This window comes from Xyrauchen texanus, chromosome 28, assembly GCF_025860055.1.
Source record: "Xyrauchen texanus isolate HMW12.3.18 chromosome 28, RBS_HiC_50CHRs, whole genome shotgun sequence".
Classification (NCBI taxonomy): Eukaryota; Metazoa; Chordata; class Actinopteri; order Cypriniformes; family Catostomidae; genus Xyrauchen; species Xyrauchen texanus.
This window is the reverse complement of record NC_068303.1, coordinates 27,260,050-27,274,691: the sequence shown is the minus strand read 5'-3', so window position 1 is coordinate 27,274,691 and position 14,642 is coordinate 27,260,050.

Genomic DNA, 14,642 nt, shown 5'->3' with positions numbered 1-14,642 from the left:
AGGGCACCTAGTTTTATGATGATTGGAGTCTTGGCGTTTCTGGCGAGACTATGGTTTCTGTCATACTACTTACAACCATACCACCCTGAGCACACCTAAATGCTTGCAGTTTTGGTCATATTCATTTACATATATCAGCAACCATTTGATGCATGTTGTACATTTTTACACTGTGAAATAGCTTGAATTTGACCAAAATTCCATTATCGTCAGCAATCTAATTGAATAACATGCATTATGCTGTCAAAACAAAAGTTCGTCAAAAAAGATGTATTAATGAACCTGTCATCATTCATGTTTCTTGTTCTTTCTGACAACAAAGCACTTGAAACCTACATACTTGTAATTACCACTTCAGAAGTGGGAAGAACGATAATTACGATAGCACATGAAGGCAGCATTATTTACAACAGAAGAACGAACGTCACACGAGAGTTCAGCCATTTAAAAGTGCATCAGATCCCTGTATGGTAACACCAATTTAAAGTTAAAAACGTTTTAATTATCGACTTGTTTCTTACATAAACCTATCAATTTGCTTCAGAAGACATTCATTGATTGACTGGAATCATGTGGATTAGTTTTATGCTGCCTAAATGTGATTTTTCAAATTCAAATTGCTGGCACCCATGTAAGTCCATTATAATGACCTGATAGAGCTCTATGTTCTTCTGAAAATCTTAATTTGTGTTCTGGTGAACAGAGACAGTCATACACATCTGGGTTGGCATCAGGGTATGTGAATAATGAGAGAATTAAAATATTTGGTTGAACTATCCCTTTAACTTGTATTGAACCAAAGATATTCTTTTAACTGCGATTGTGTCCCTTCAATACCCAGCAGTCCAAAACCTCACCACCAGAAGTCTCACTCACACACTTTGTGCTTGTTTTCTGTAACATTACTGAGCCTATGAATAATAATAATAAAAAAAAAAGCATGACATAATTTTGATTTATTGGGATCATGATTGTTTTGCCTTGTAGTATATTAAATCACACTTTACATGGGTTGTTATTGAGATTTTTGTGTAAGGTCTATGTGTTAGGGATACCCTGTCTTGTTTCACTGTTGCCCTTTTGTTTGCCATTTTTGTCACTTTTGCATTCCTTAGTTTTCACTTTTGTCCCTTGTGTAACTCCATAGTCTCTCTGTTAGTTTTCGTGTTCTCTGTCATTGTTTTCACCTGTCCCTCGTTAACTTGCCTTTTGCCTCTGTTTATTCCCTCGTCATCTTGTTGGAGTTCTCTCTGTTCATTGGTCCACTGTTCCTGGGTTCATGTATTTATATCCTGGTTTTTGGTTCACTCCTTGTCTTTCGTTGAATGTTGTTAGCCCGGTATGTGTTCCCTGCCTGTTTTCTCAGTCTTGTGTTTATTTCCCCATTGAGGGTTTTTCCTTTGTTCCCGAGTTTTCTGTGTACCTGCCTTGTTTGTTTTGTTAATAAAGTTGAACTGCATTTGGATCCGCATCTCCTTGTCGTAACAGAACGAAAGACCAAACATGGATCCAGCGGTTCTAAAAGCGAGCTGTCAGCTGCTCAGCCTTAGTCAGGGAAATCGTCCGGTGGAGGACCACATCCGTGATTTCCTCGCGATTGCGAGTGCCACCGAATTCCCTGACTCCGACCTGGTGGTGTTTTTCCGGGCGAACCTGAACAGTGCGCTCAAGGAGCGGTTGCCACAGGCAACGCGCGGCTGGATGCTCTGCGCGTTCGTGGAGGAGACTCTGCTGGCCTGCGGTTCACCGTTTACTGTGGGCGTCATCGAGGAGAACCCTGCCACTCCTCCCACAGTGGTAACCTTCCATTCGCCCGTGGTTCGTCCCTTCACGCCTGCCACGGCCAACGAGCCAGCGTTGCCAGCTTTGTCCGCCCGGCGGAGGAGGAGAAGAGGTAAGGCTTCTGCTCCCCAGTCTCCGCCTGCCACGGCCAGCGAGCCAGAGCCCACGCCTGCCACGGCCAGCGAGCCAGAGCCCACGCCTGCCACGGCCAGCGAGCCAGAGCCCACGCCAGCCACAGCCAGCGTGCCAGAGCCCACGCCAGCCACGGTCAGCGAGCCAGTAGCCTTCGATGTCAGTGAGCCAGCACCTGTCGCCTCAGACGTCAGCGATCCAGCGCCAGTAGCCTCCGATGTCAGCGAGCCAGCGCCTGTAGCCTCCGATGTCAGCGAGCCAGCGCCTGTAGCCTCCGACGTCAGCGAGCCAGCGCCTGTAGCCTCCGACGTCAGCGAGCCAGCGCCTGTAGCCTCCGACGTCAGTGAGCCAGCACCTGTAGCCTCGACCGTCCCTGAGCCAGCGCCTGTAGCCTCGACCGTCCCTGAGCCAGAGCCAGTAGCCATGACCGTCCAAGAGCCAGAGCCAGTAGCCACGACCGTCCAAGAGCCAGCACCATTAGCCATGACCGTCCCAGAACCAGCGTCACCCGGGCTTTCCAGAGCTCCGCCTTCCGAGCCTCCCGAGCTTTCCAGAGCTCCACCTTCCGAGCTCTCCAGAGCTCCGCCTACCGAGTCTTCCAGGGCTCCTCTCGAGCTTCCCAGAGCTCCGCCTCCCGAGTCCTCCAGAACTCCGCCTCTCAAGTCTCGCGAGCCTCCCAGAGCTCCTCCCGAGCTTCCCAGGGCTCCGCCCCTCGAGCCTTCTAGGGCTCTGCCCCTCCAACCTCTCGAGCCTTCCAGGGCTCCGCCTCCAGAGCCTCTCGAGTCTTCCACGGCCCTTCTCCCCAAGCCTCCTACGGCTCCACATCCCGAGCCTCCTATGGCTCTGCTCCCAGAGACTCCAGAGCTTTCTAGGGCTCCGCCTCTCGAGCCCCCTATGGCTCCTCCTCCAGCGCCTTCTACGGCTCCACCTCCAGAGCCCCCTACGGCTCCGCCTCCCGAGCCCTCTAGGGCTCCACTTCTCGAGCCTCTCGAGCCTCCCAGGCTCCGCCTGTCAAGTCTCTCGAGCCCCCCAGGGCTCCGCCTCACAAGTCACTTGAGTCTTCTAGGGCTCCGCCTCTCAAGCCTCTCGAGCCTTCCAGGGCCAGCTCCCAGACCACCTGAACCTGTCCCTGCCCTGTGGCCAGCTCCCAGGCCTCCTGACCCGGTCCCTGTCCTGTGGCCTCTTCCCAGGCCCCCTGACCCGGTCCCTGTCCTGTGGCCTCCTCCCAGGCCTCCTGACCCTGTTCCCGTCCTGTGGCCTCCCCCCAGGCCTCCTGACCCTGTTCCAGTCCTGTGGCCTCCTCCCAGGCCTCCTGACCCGGTCCCGGTCCTGCGGCCTCTTCCCAGGCCCCCCGACCCAGTCCCTGTCCAGTGGCCTCCTCCCAGGTTCCCCAAACCTATCCTTGCCCTGTAGCCAGCTCCCAGACCTCCTGAACCTACCCTTGCCCTGTGGCCAGCTCCCAGACCACCTGAACCTGTCCCTGCCCTGTGGCCAGCTCCCAGGCCTCCTGAACCGGTCCCTGCCCTGTGGCCAGCTCCCAGGCCTCCTGAACCTACCCTTGCCCTGTGGCCAGCTCCCAGACCACCTGAACCTGTCCTTGCCCTGTGTGCCCCCCAGGACTTCCTGCCTGCCCTGTGTGCCTCTTGGACTTCCTGCCTGCCCTTTGTGCCCCCCTGGACTTCCTGCCTGCCCTCTGTGCCCCCCTGGACCTCTTGTCTGCCCCTTGTTGCCTCCTGGACCTCTTGTCTGCCCCTCGTTGCCCCCTGGATTGCCTGTCTGCCCCTCGTTGCCCCCTGGATTGCCTGTCTGCCCCTCGTTGCCCCCTGGACTGTTTGTCTGCCCCTTGTTGCCCCCTGGACTGTCTGTCTGCCCCTCGTGGCCCCCTGGACTGCCTGTCTGCCCTTCGTTGCTCCCCTTGGTCTGTCTACCCACCACAAGCTTCCCCCCCAGTCAATGGACATTTGTTCTTCCTGTTTTTTGTTCTGTTATTTTTTGATCGTCTGGAATCCGATCCTTGAGGGGGGGGGCTATGTTAGGGATACCCTGTCTTGTTTCACTGTTGCCCTTTTGTTTGCCATTTTTGTCACTTTTGCATTCCTTAGTTTTCACTTTTGTCCCTTGTGTAACTCCATAGTCTCTCTGTTAGTTTTTGTGTTCTCTGTCATTGTTTTCACCTGTCCCTCGTTAACTTGCCTTTTGCCTCTGTTTATTCCCTCGTCATCTTGTTGGAGTTCTGTCTGTTCATTGGTCCCCTGTTCCTGGGTTCATGTATTTATATCCTGGTTTTTGGTTCAGTCCTTGTCTTTCGTTGAATGTTGTTAGCCCGGTATGTGTTCCCTGCCTGTTTTCTCAGTCTTGTGTTTATTTCCCCATAGAGGGTTTTTCCTTTGTTCCCGAGTTTTCCGTGTACCTGCCTTGTTTGTTTTGTTAATAAAGTTGAACTGCATTTGGATCCGCATCTCCTCGTCTGCCTTCGCTGCCCATTCGTAACACTATGTGTGTCTAAAATGATGAACTCTCAACATCACACAGCTATTGACAACAACAGCATAAAGTCAGTAAAGCGCAATACAATAATTGAAAACGAATCGGTTACCTTACGTAACCTCGGTTCTGTCTAGAAGAGGGAACGAGTATTGCGTAAGCTAGCTTACGCTACGGGAAAGATTCATCTTTTCTGAGATATTGAAGCCAAAAAATTATCCTTAATTTTGTATCCATTGTCAACGCAGTGCAGCAACTGCATACCTTGAGCGGGCTAGCTAGCGAGCTCATAGGTTGCTCTGCGGCAACTGCTGCAGCCTATAGACGAACTTGAGTGAACTTGCGTCCAATGACAGGCACCTGCGCCATCACTGTATCAAAGCCCGCCAAAATGGGCATGGCTAGAGTGCATATAAGCATAAGTTCGTAGGCTGGAACCCTGGTTTTCATTGAATGAAGCGAAAATCGCTCGTGAAAATCGCTACGCAATACTCGTTCCCTCTTCTAGAGAGAACCGAGGTTACGTAAGTACACGCGCCATGTACACTTTGAGCGTGGATGGGGATCTGCCCTTATCCAGCAGCTCTTGTAAAAACACGAGACCCCACATGTCCGTGGGTCCAGGTCTCTGCCGGTGCACCATTTTGAAAACACAGACCATTTGGACGCATAGAGTCTTCTCGTGGAAGGGGCTCTAGCGTGTATGATAGTGTTTATTACTCCTTCTGGCAAAGCGACGGGTAGTCGTTGATCACCCACGCGTGCAGCGCCCAGCGCTCTGGTGGGGATGCCAGATCGTGCCGCGAGCTTGAGAGAGGAGATCTGCTCTCACTGGAATGGGCCACGGGGCTGTCAGTGACAGCTGCGTAAGCTCCGGGAACCATGTCTGATTCTCCCAGCGCGGGGCTATGAGGAGCACCGAGTGACGCGTTTCCTGATCCTCTGCATTACCTGTGGCAATAGCGAGGCGGGAGGGAAGGCGTAAAGCGGGTGGTTGGGCCAGTCCTGGGCCAGCGGCGTCCTTAGCTTTTCGAGAAAAATACTGGGCAGTGAGAGTTCTCTTCTGGCGCTAAAGAGGTCTATCTCTGCTCTGCGAATATGCTCCATAACTTCTGGACTGTTTGACCGTGCAGGGACCATTCCCTGGGGAAATATTGTCTCTGGACAGTCTGTCTGGGCCGTCGTTCAGGTGGCCTGGCACGTCGCGTCGCCCTCAGCGGCGCAGGTGGCACTGGGACCAACTCAGTATGCGTTTTGTCAGATGGAAGAGGTTCCTGGATCTGACACCGCCCTGACGGTTTAGATAGGATACCACCGATCTGTTGTCCGAGCGGACCAGGACATGGTGACCCTGAATGACCGGGAGGAAGCGCCGGCGGCGTACTCAACCGCTATCATTTACAGACAATTTATGTGAAGGAGCTTTTCCTGAACTGACCATAGGCCAAAAACCGGAGAGCCCTCGCATACCGCGCCCCAACCCGTGTTGGACGCGTCTGTCGAGATGACTTTTCGACGAGATACAGCTCCCATCGTCACTCCCCACTGATACCATTCGGCCACTGCCCAGGGCTGCAGAGCTGAGATACAGGTCTGAGTCACTCTGATCGGCTGGCGGCCCGTGGCCCAAGCCCGGCGAGATGCGCGGGTGTTCAGCCAATGCTGAAGCGGGCGCATGCACAGTAAACCCAGCTGAAGAACTGCTGCGGCTGAGGCCATGTAACCTAGCATTCTCTGAAATTTATTCAGAGGCGTGAGGCTGTTCATCTGAAAGGACACGGTTAGTCAGCTGAACACGGCGCAGCTGTGTAGATAAGCGAGCCGTCATCGCCATGGAGTCTAGTTCTATTCCAAGGAAGGAAATTGCCTGACTGGGCTGTAGTGAGCTCTTGGTCCAATTGACTGCAAGACCCAAACTGTTCAGATGACTGAGGAGAACTGTCCTGTGAGACAGAAGCTCTGTATGTGACTGTGCCAAAATCAGCCAATCGTCCAAATAGTTCAGAACTCGCAAGCCCTGACTCCGCAGGGGTGCGAGCGCCGCATCCATGCACTTCGTGAAAGTACGGGGTGCTAAAGACAGGCCGAACGGAAGGACGGTGTATTGATAAACCTGGCCGTCGAAGGCGAATCTCAAGAATGGCCTGTGACAGGGATTTATCTGAATCTGAAAATAGGCATCTTTCAGATCGTGAGAAATAAACCAGTCCCCCTGGTGCACATGCGCGAGGAGTTTCCTGATTGTAAGCATTTTGAACTGTCTTTTTGCGAGCACCTTGTTCAAAACCCTGAGATCTAATATTGGTCTGAGGCCGCCGTCTTTCTTGGGGACAAGAAAATAACGGCTGTAAAACCCCGACTCGCTCAGAGAAGGTGGCACTCTCTCTATGGCCCTTTTGCACAGAAGGTTTGCTATTTCTGAACGAAGCATGCAGGCTGCTTCCGTGTTCACAGTAGTTTCGAGCCAGCTCTGAAGCGGGGAGGCGACGATCGAACTGTAGCAAATAGCCCTGTTTTATTGTGCTTAACACCCATTTGGATATCCCTGGGATAGCTTTCCACGCTTTGAAGCGTAGCGCTAGAGGGTGAATGGCCAAGTCAGCCCTGATTGCGCACACAGCGAGCTGAACAGAATGTGTGAGCGGCTTACTTATGCATGACTGCTCGCAGACAGCAGGGACGGGCTGTTCTGTGAGTGACTTCCCGATTGAGGTAAATGGGGAAAGAGTCACATCTGTGAAGTGATGTGCGAGCATAGTCACGGGCATGGGACTTACATACAGAGGTGTTTGCTAGCCGTGTGACAGAGCGGGCAGAGAAGAGGCGCGCGCGGATTAGGTGGTAGCGTTTATTGACTCTAACACTCGAGCTGGCTGTGCCTGCTTTATGTGAGTGGGCTCTGATAGGGACACGGGAAGTGTAATGCTTGTGTGTAGGGGTGAACACTGGATTGTGGGCACATTTTCTACACATAAGGCATGTTTGCTTTTCACAAAATTTATTTTGTTCACCGTGAAAGCGGCATTTGAGTGCAGGCAAGCGGGCAGTATCACCGGCTTGTTGGCTGCTGAATCCACCACTGCAGTAGCCTGAGAGAAGGGGACTGACAGGGGCGAAGCTTTGACGGTGGTCCGGCTGCGGCGGGACTGAGCCGTCGTTTCCTTAACAAAGCTAGGAGGACTTCGGTTGCTCAGGTTTCAGCGCAATCTTAGGCCGAGGCCAGCGGGGCGGCGGTCTGCGGCGGCTGTCTGAGCTGCGTTCTAGGGCGGCCGCCCTGTCGGCGCTGAGAAGTCTGGCTTTGCTGAGCTGGGCGCTGTGAAGAGGCTCGTGCAGGAGTCTGGTCACGTGGGCGGCCTGCAGAGGAGCTAGCGCGACGAGGCAGGAAGAGATTCATGGCTTGGGTGGCTTTCTGGACTTCCGAGAAATGGTCAACAATGCCACTCACCGCGGAACCGAAGAGACCGGACGGAGAGAGCAGCGCGTTGAGGAACGTGGAGCGCTCAGCTTCTCCCATATCGGCTAGTGTTAGCCATAGGTGTCTCTCGGTCACAGTCAGTGCTGCCATGCACTTCCCTAGGGCTTGGGCTGCAGCTTTGGTGGCGCGAAGGGCGAGATCCGTCACGCTCCTTAGATCTGAAACAGCCTCTGGGTGCCTGCCTTTCTCATCCCATTCTCGGAGAAGGTCCGCTTGGAGGATCTGTAAAACGGCCATGGAATGCAGAGCAGATACGGCTTGGCCGATGGCGGCATAGGCGCGGCCAACACAGGTGGAAGTAGTTCTGCAGGCCTTAGACGGGAGCACTGGCTTAGACCACCATCTCGCGGAGGGCGGGCAAAGGTGTGCTGCTACCGAATCCTCGACCGGGGGGATGGAAGAGTAGCCCCTCTCGGTGGCGCCGTCCACCGAAGCAAGAGAGGTGGAGACATGGGATCGGTTCCTGGCCGAGAGAGGCGCGTTCCACGATTTAGAGAGCTCGGCGTGGAGTTCCGGCAGGAAGGGAGCGGCCCGGGCCGCGGATGCCACGTGGCGACGGCTCTGAAGAAAGCAGCCGTCGAGTCTGTTGGGAGCCTGCTCAGAGGGCGGTGACCACTCGAGCCCGAGGCGGTCGACGGCCTGTGTGAGGAGGCGCGTTAGTTCTTCCTCGACTCGGCGTGGGTCCTGCTGGATTCCTGGGCGAGGAGGAGGCTTGGGAGCCTGACCACTCCTGGCTGTCGAAAGCCATGATGGAACAGCAGCCCTTATCCTCCGCCTCGTCATCCGAGATGGCAACAGTCGCGGCCGCTCGGCGGCAACTCCGCGTCCGGGGCGGGGAGGGTGAAGCGAGGCTCGAGGAGAGGCTCGGCGAGGTAGTCGCTTCTAACACCGGTTCCGGCAGCCTTTGGGAGCGGCGCTTCTTTCTGCGCGGCGAAACGAAAGGCGGCGTGGCGGCTTCGGTTTTGAGTGCTTTGAGTCGAGCCCGCGGGGTCGACATCGGAAGCTCCTCGCAGAGGTCGCATCCGCCGTCAGCGAGGGCGAGCTCTGCATGTTCCAGTCCCAGGCAGAGAGCGCATATGAGGTGGCAGTCTCCGGCGCATGAGGCGCAGGTGGTGCGAGGCAAATTTAAACAGACGCTCGTTGCTCTTTTTGTGAAGTTCGCTAAGGAACTAGCTTGCTCTAAAAAGGATACGTCGCCGGATGGCGTAGCTCGCAGGACGGCTGAAGGTGGCGAAGATGGCCGGCTTCTTCGAGCGCTGTCAAAGCTTGCTAGATGCCCCTCGAACGGCGACGCGGCTTCTGCAGTTCAGAGATGCGAAGAGCTTCGCTGAATAGATGAAAATCAGGGTTCCAGCCTACGAACTTATGCTTATATGCACTCTAGCCACGGCCATTTTGGCGGGCTTTGATACAGTGACGGCGCGGCTCTGTCATTGGACGCAAGTTCACTCAAGTTCGTCTATAGGCTGCAGCAGTTGCCGCAGAGCAACCTATGAGCTCGCTAGCTAGCCCGCTCAAGGTATGCAGTTGCTGCACTGCGTTGACAATGGATACAAAATTAAGGATAATTTTTTGGCTTCAATATCTCAGAAAAGATTAATCTTTCCCGTAGCGTAAGCTAGCTTACGCTATACGAGAGAACCTCTCGTAAGAGAACAATAATAACAACAGTAACTGCGTAGTTTGTTAATGTTGCAAGCATGCTGGAAAATTGGGAAATTGCGAACAAATAAGCAACATTGTTAAATATGAAATTGTTCAGACAATTGTTATGCTAGTTGTGACAATAAATGGGGGAATATTGTTGGTTCAGTATGTTTATATGTAGGTTTAAAGCAATTTTCATTTAGTTGTCTCATAAAACCCTGGATGCTTATTAAATGTAACTGCATTTTTTCCCAGTGCACTGTTGCAGATAGTTATAAGAGTGCATTTACATTTCCTTTAACACAGATCCCTTCTTGCTTTCAGTTCTGTAATGCCAATTCTCTCTGCGTTCTGGAGGTTAAGCAACTTCAGCTTCCTGTGTTTTGTTAGGAACTGTTAACTGATGTTTACAATTACTACATAGACCAAATACTGTATGTAAACCCACCACTGAGAATGTCATTGTGTCTAAATATAACATTTATTATACTTATTATTTTTTTCAACTGAATTTTCCCCTAAGATTTAATTAGTTGCCATCTATTAATGTGGTTTCTTTAAAGAGTGCTTTAGGAATGATAATTATAACAAAATAGATCTTTAGTGAGTAAAGGTTTTCTGCTATTGTAGATTCCCATAGGATCTCATTAACAGCTTGTAAAAGGCAGTTTTAACATTCACTAAAATAACTAAAGAAGGGATTTCTGTCAGTTTGCTCAGAATTTATGGCCACATTTAATAAATGAAATATACAGTTGTGTTGCATCAGATGTGAGTTTTGTGGATATAACAATGTGATAGTTCACCCAAAAATGGAAATTTAGTTCTTTACTTTTCCTTCTTCCATTCAACACAAAAGGAGATGCTAGGCACAATTACAGCCTCAGTCAACATTCATTTTTAATGTATGGTGAAAAGATGCAATGAAAGTAAATGGTGACTGAGACAAACAATCTGCATAACATCTCTTTTTGTGTTCCACAGAAGAAAGTCAAAGTGGTTTAAAACAACATGAGGGTGAGTAAATGATGACATAATGTACATTTTTGGGTGAACTATTCCTTTAGTTGGCATGAGAGGTACAGAGGAGAGGAAGAGAAATATATGCATGTATCAATATTTAAATGGTCTTATGACTGTCCTCTCAGATGGATGCTATCATATCCCTCAGGGACTCGTTGATTTGTCTATAAATCTAATTTAATCATGTTCATCTCTATCCACCCTCAGCACAGTTTGAAACATCATTTAGAACCATTTTCTTTTTTACTGCCATGTGCAAACATTCAAAATGTCTCCAAGGGGTGCTGTTCAAGCCAAAGAAATATCTGCTTCATTGAAATGATTTACGAAGACACTGGGAATAAAGAAATGTGTGCTGGCAACTAACTAGCATTTTATTCTCAAAAAAAAAGAAGATCTTTTTGGGGGTCTATAACAAAAATGATGCAATTGATGAAACCCCTTATTAATGTGTGGTTTTCATCCTTAACATGTAAAGCATCTTGACTCACAGCAGCAATGTGCCTTATTAAAACAGAAATATTACCAGAAATCATTATATCTTTGAGACTACAAGAAACGGTTTAGTGAGAGAGGCTTTAAGCGGTATCATCAGTTTTGTTGAAGATGAGATGATCTCACTGGTAGTTTGTACAGTCTGTATCAGATTGCAGGGCACAACACCATAAACTCAACTGCTGCAGGCTACCAGCTGCAGATAAATGCTAATGTTTAACACGATTTTAGAATCTCAGGTGTAAAGAAAACATTTGTAGTCATATATCTTGTTCCGTATATTGCACCGTCCTACATAAATGCTTTATTTGCACCTGAGACTATAAAATCTTATGCAACATTATGTAAAACTTTCAGTGGTTTTCCTGGTGGAGACACTAAACAAGTAAACTACACAGACAAAAATAAACCATTACCATAGTATTTAAGACATGTGCCATGGTACTGCCATGGTATTCTTGGCAAAATCCTTTAAATACCATTTATGATATGAATATGAATATGAATATCATGATAAAAAATAAAATGTATATTCTGTGATATTCTATTATTTCCCATTCCCACTGTGGGAGTATCTGATGCTGGTGTTCAGACACATGTTGAAACAAGATATAATTTTGTCTCAGGTAGATGTTATTTAGATTAATGGGATTTGGGAATTTGGGATATTTTAAACAAACAAAAATATGGTTCTGAAGCACACTGGGAAAGGTTCATTTTGCATGGTCCAGGACTGTATTCTCCTGCACCAGCTCCCCACCTGCGGCCTGAAGAGTTCAGCAAAAATACTGTAAATTCACACTAAACATGAATTTACAACTATTAGACAGTATATTAAAATGCATAATAAAAATATTCAGCAAATTCCATGAATAAATATGTATTTATTAAACTACTTTTACAGTAATATAATATATTCGAAACCACATAACATAACATAAAATAACATAACATAAAACATAACACAAACAAATCTAAAAACAAGCCTAAGCTGGTTAGCTGATCTTAGCTGGGTTTTAGAGGGGTTTTGGGTACATGAAACCAGCTAAGCACCAGTTTGGCCAGGCTGTGAGACAAGCTAAGGCTGGTTTTAGCTGTTTGTTTGTTTGTTTGTTTGTCTGTTTGTTGTTTTCAGCAAGGTGACATGACCATGATCATTTAATACCACTGGAACAGTATATTTTGTAAGAAATACTTCTTTGTTGTGCTATGACAAAAATTTGTATCAATTATTGAATTATTGATTATATCAGTGGCACTCAGGTTTTGTTTCACCCAGATTTTACATGAAATTTCAAGTGTCAACGCAATACTGAATTGTTCATTGTACAAAACTGAATTTGGTGGTTTGTGGTTTGTTTTAGTGGTTTTTGACTTGTATATTCTTTATCCTTGCGTAGTTTGTTAATTGTTTTCAAGAATAATGGTATGTCACACAACCTGTCAATTTTGGCATCTGACACATTTGGCTAGATTTTACCGAAGTGCCAAAATACAATGGAGGTTTGGACTTAGTCACTGGCATCAAACAAACCAAAGGTCTTTCCCCGCCTTTTGAAATCTGAAAAATCTTTGTATTTTGCTATCTTAATTACTCATTATTAGAGTTGCATTTTATTATTCGTATTTAGCATTGTTTTTCCCTACTTTTTGGGAAACTATTAGAACAGACCTAGATTTGCTTGTAGGTTGTGGTATAGGTCGCGACCCAGGAGCTTTAAAATACTTGGAGAGAGCTATCTGTTAGCATCCCATTCATCTCTTGGCCAGTGCTCAGCTAGCTAGCGCGATCTGAGGGTGACATCGTAAGCACTCAGTTCTGGAATTCTGTGCCACGTGACAGATAACTCATCAATTGGGACAGATAAGGAACAATCTCATGCTTTCAAGAGTAATTGGGTAAGAATAATTAGTGTAATTCTGACATCTCCCAGTAGGGGCTAACAGGGACCTGCTAACCAATTCCTCGCCCACTGGTCGTGACTTACCAGTTAAGATGTCCAGAAAACCCATCTTGCAGGATGGAGGCAGATTTGTTTTCTTTCCTATGGTCCACCAGATGGCACTATTGCTCCTTTTAAATCATGCATCCTTTGTCAACACATAAACATTTGGAAGAGAGCTGCTTTGAAAAAGAAATCAGTGGTGTCAAGGTAAGTTTTATCTTCACAAATAGGTGCTTTTGTGCTCTTTATGTTGTTTAATTGATTCTGATTGAGGTTGACATACCAAAAATGATGCAACCAAAAATCAAACAATTCTTGCCAACATATGCCTTCATTCTCTTAATCAACACCCTCCCTGTCACCTTGTTTCTTTGACTTTCTGTCTCTAGCTCTCTTGTTTGGCATTACTTGATCGAGTACTCACATTTAAAAAAAGATGTGATGACTCTACTTAAGATAACCATTTAAACACAACCATTTATTAAAATCAAAAGGACTGAATATGTAATTAAGTGATATCAATCAATGTGACATTTGAAAGTAAGGTACGGAAAGGGCTTTCCGCCAAGACAATCGGATGATCTAGACATGTGGTATTAGGATACAGCGAATGGGAAAGAAAGGGGGAGTTGGCATATCTTGGACTGCTGGATCTGTTCACACACAGCTTGCCCACTGCTTGAGAAGGAGTTTATTACTCTCTCTGGCTGTTCTTTTGTTTGTGTGTGTGACACACAGTGAGAGTGTGCAAGTGCTTGAAGTCATAGCACAGAATCTGTTCATTTCAGTGTGATTTCACAATGATATTATCTTGCAAGATTTCATAGTCACAGACAGAAAGTGAAAGACACCAAGATAGAGAGATTGAGTCCAGCTTCAGTCCATGCCTGTGAACATGAAAACCCTGGAGAGGCATGCAAGCACACACACTTACACACAGCTCCACTTCATTCCTGTAAATGCTGGCACCAGTACAACTTTAGACAGAGCTTCAAGGACTACAGCTAGAGATACATCTCAGAAAAAACAAAACAAACACAGGCATGCAAACACATATTATTTAACGGTCTAAGTCGAGATCTACTCTATACCTTTATTTTTTTAAACAAAACAAACACAAACACATATTATTTAACGGTCTAAGTCGAGATCTACTCTATACCTTTATTTTTTTATACTGCTAATTGTAAATACTAGGCTTGTCAATAGTAAAATGTTTAAACCAATTACTTAAACGATGTGCCAGTTAATTAGTCAAATTAATCACGATTAATGGCATACCAGTATTTACTGAGAAAGGCACACAAATAAAGATAATTTAGTATGTAAAAAATTATATATATATATATATTTATTTATTTATTTCTATTAATTATAAATATAATATATAATAATTCAGATATTTGAAATACATGAAGCTACATCATATACAAATATTGTTGCAACATATACGTAAAGCATTAAGACAATACAAAAAGTGGCTTTAAAAGTCAAAATATTGCTTACTTTATTTCCATATCATTGAACATAACCCTATAATTTGTTAACCTGTTTTCATCTTCACTCTTTTTATGGTTGGTCTATGCACTCATGTGATCTGATTAACGCTTTTGGATTGTTTCACTTGGGTTGCAATTTTTAGGACGTTGTGTCAAGTT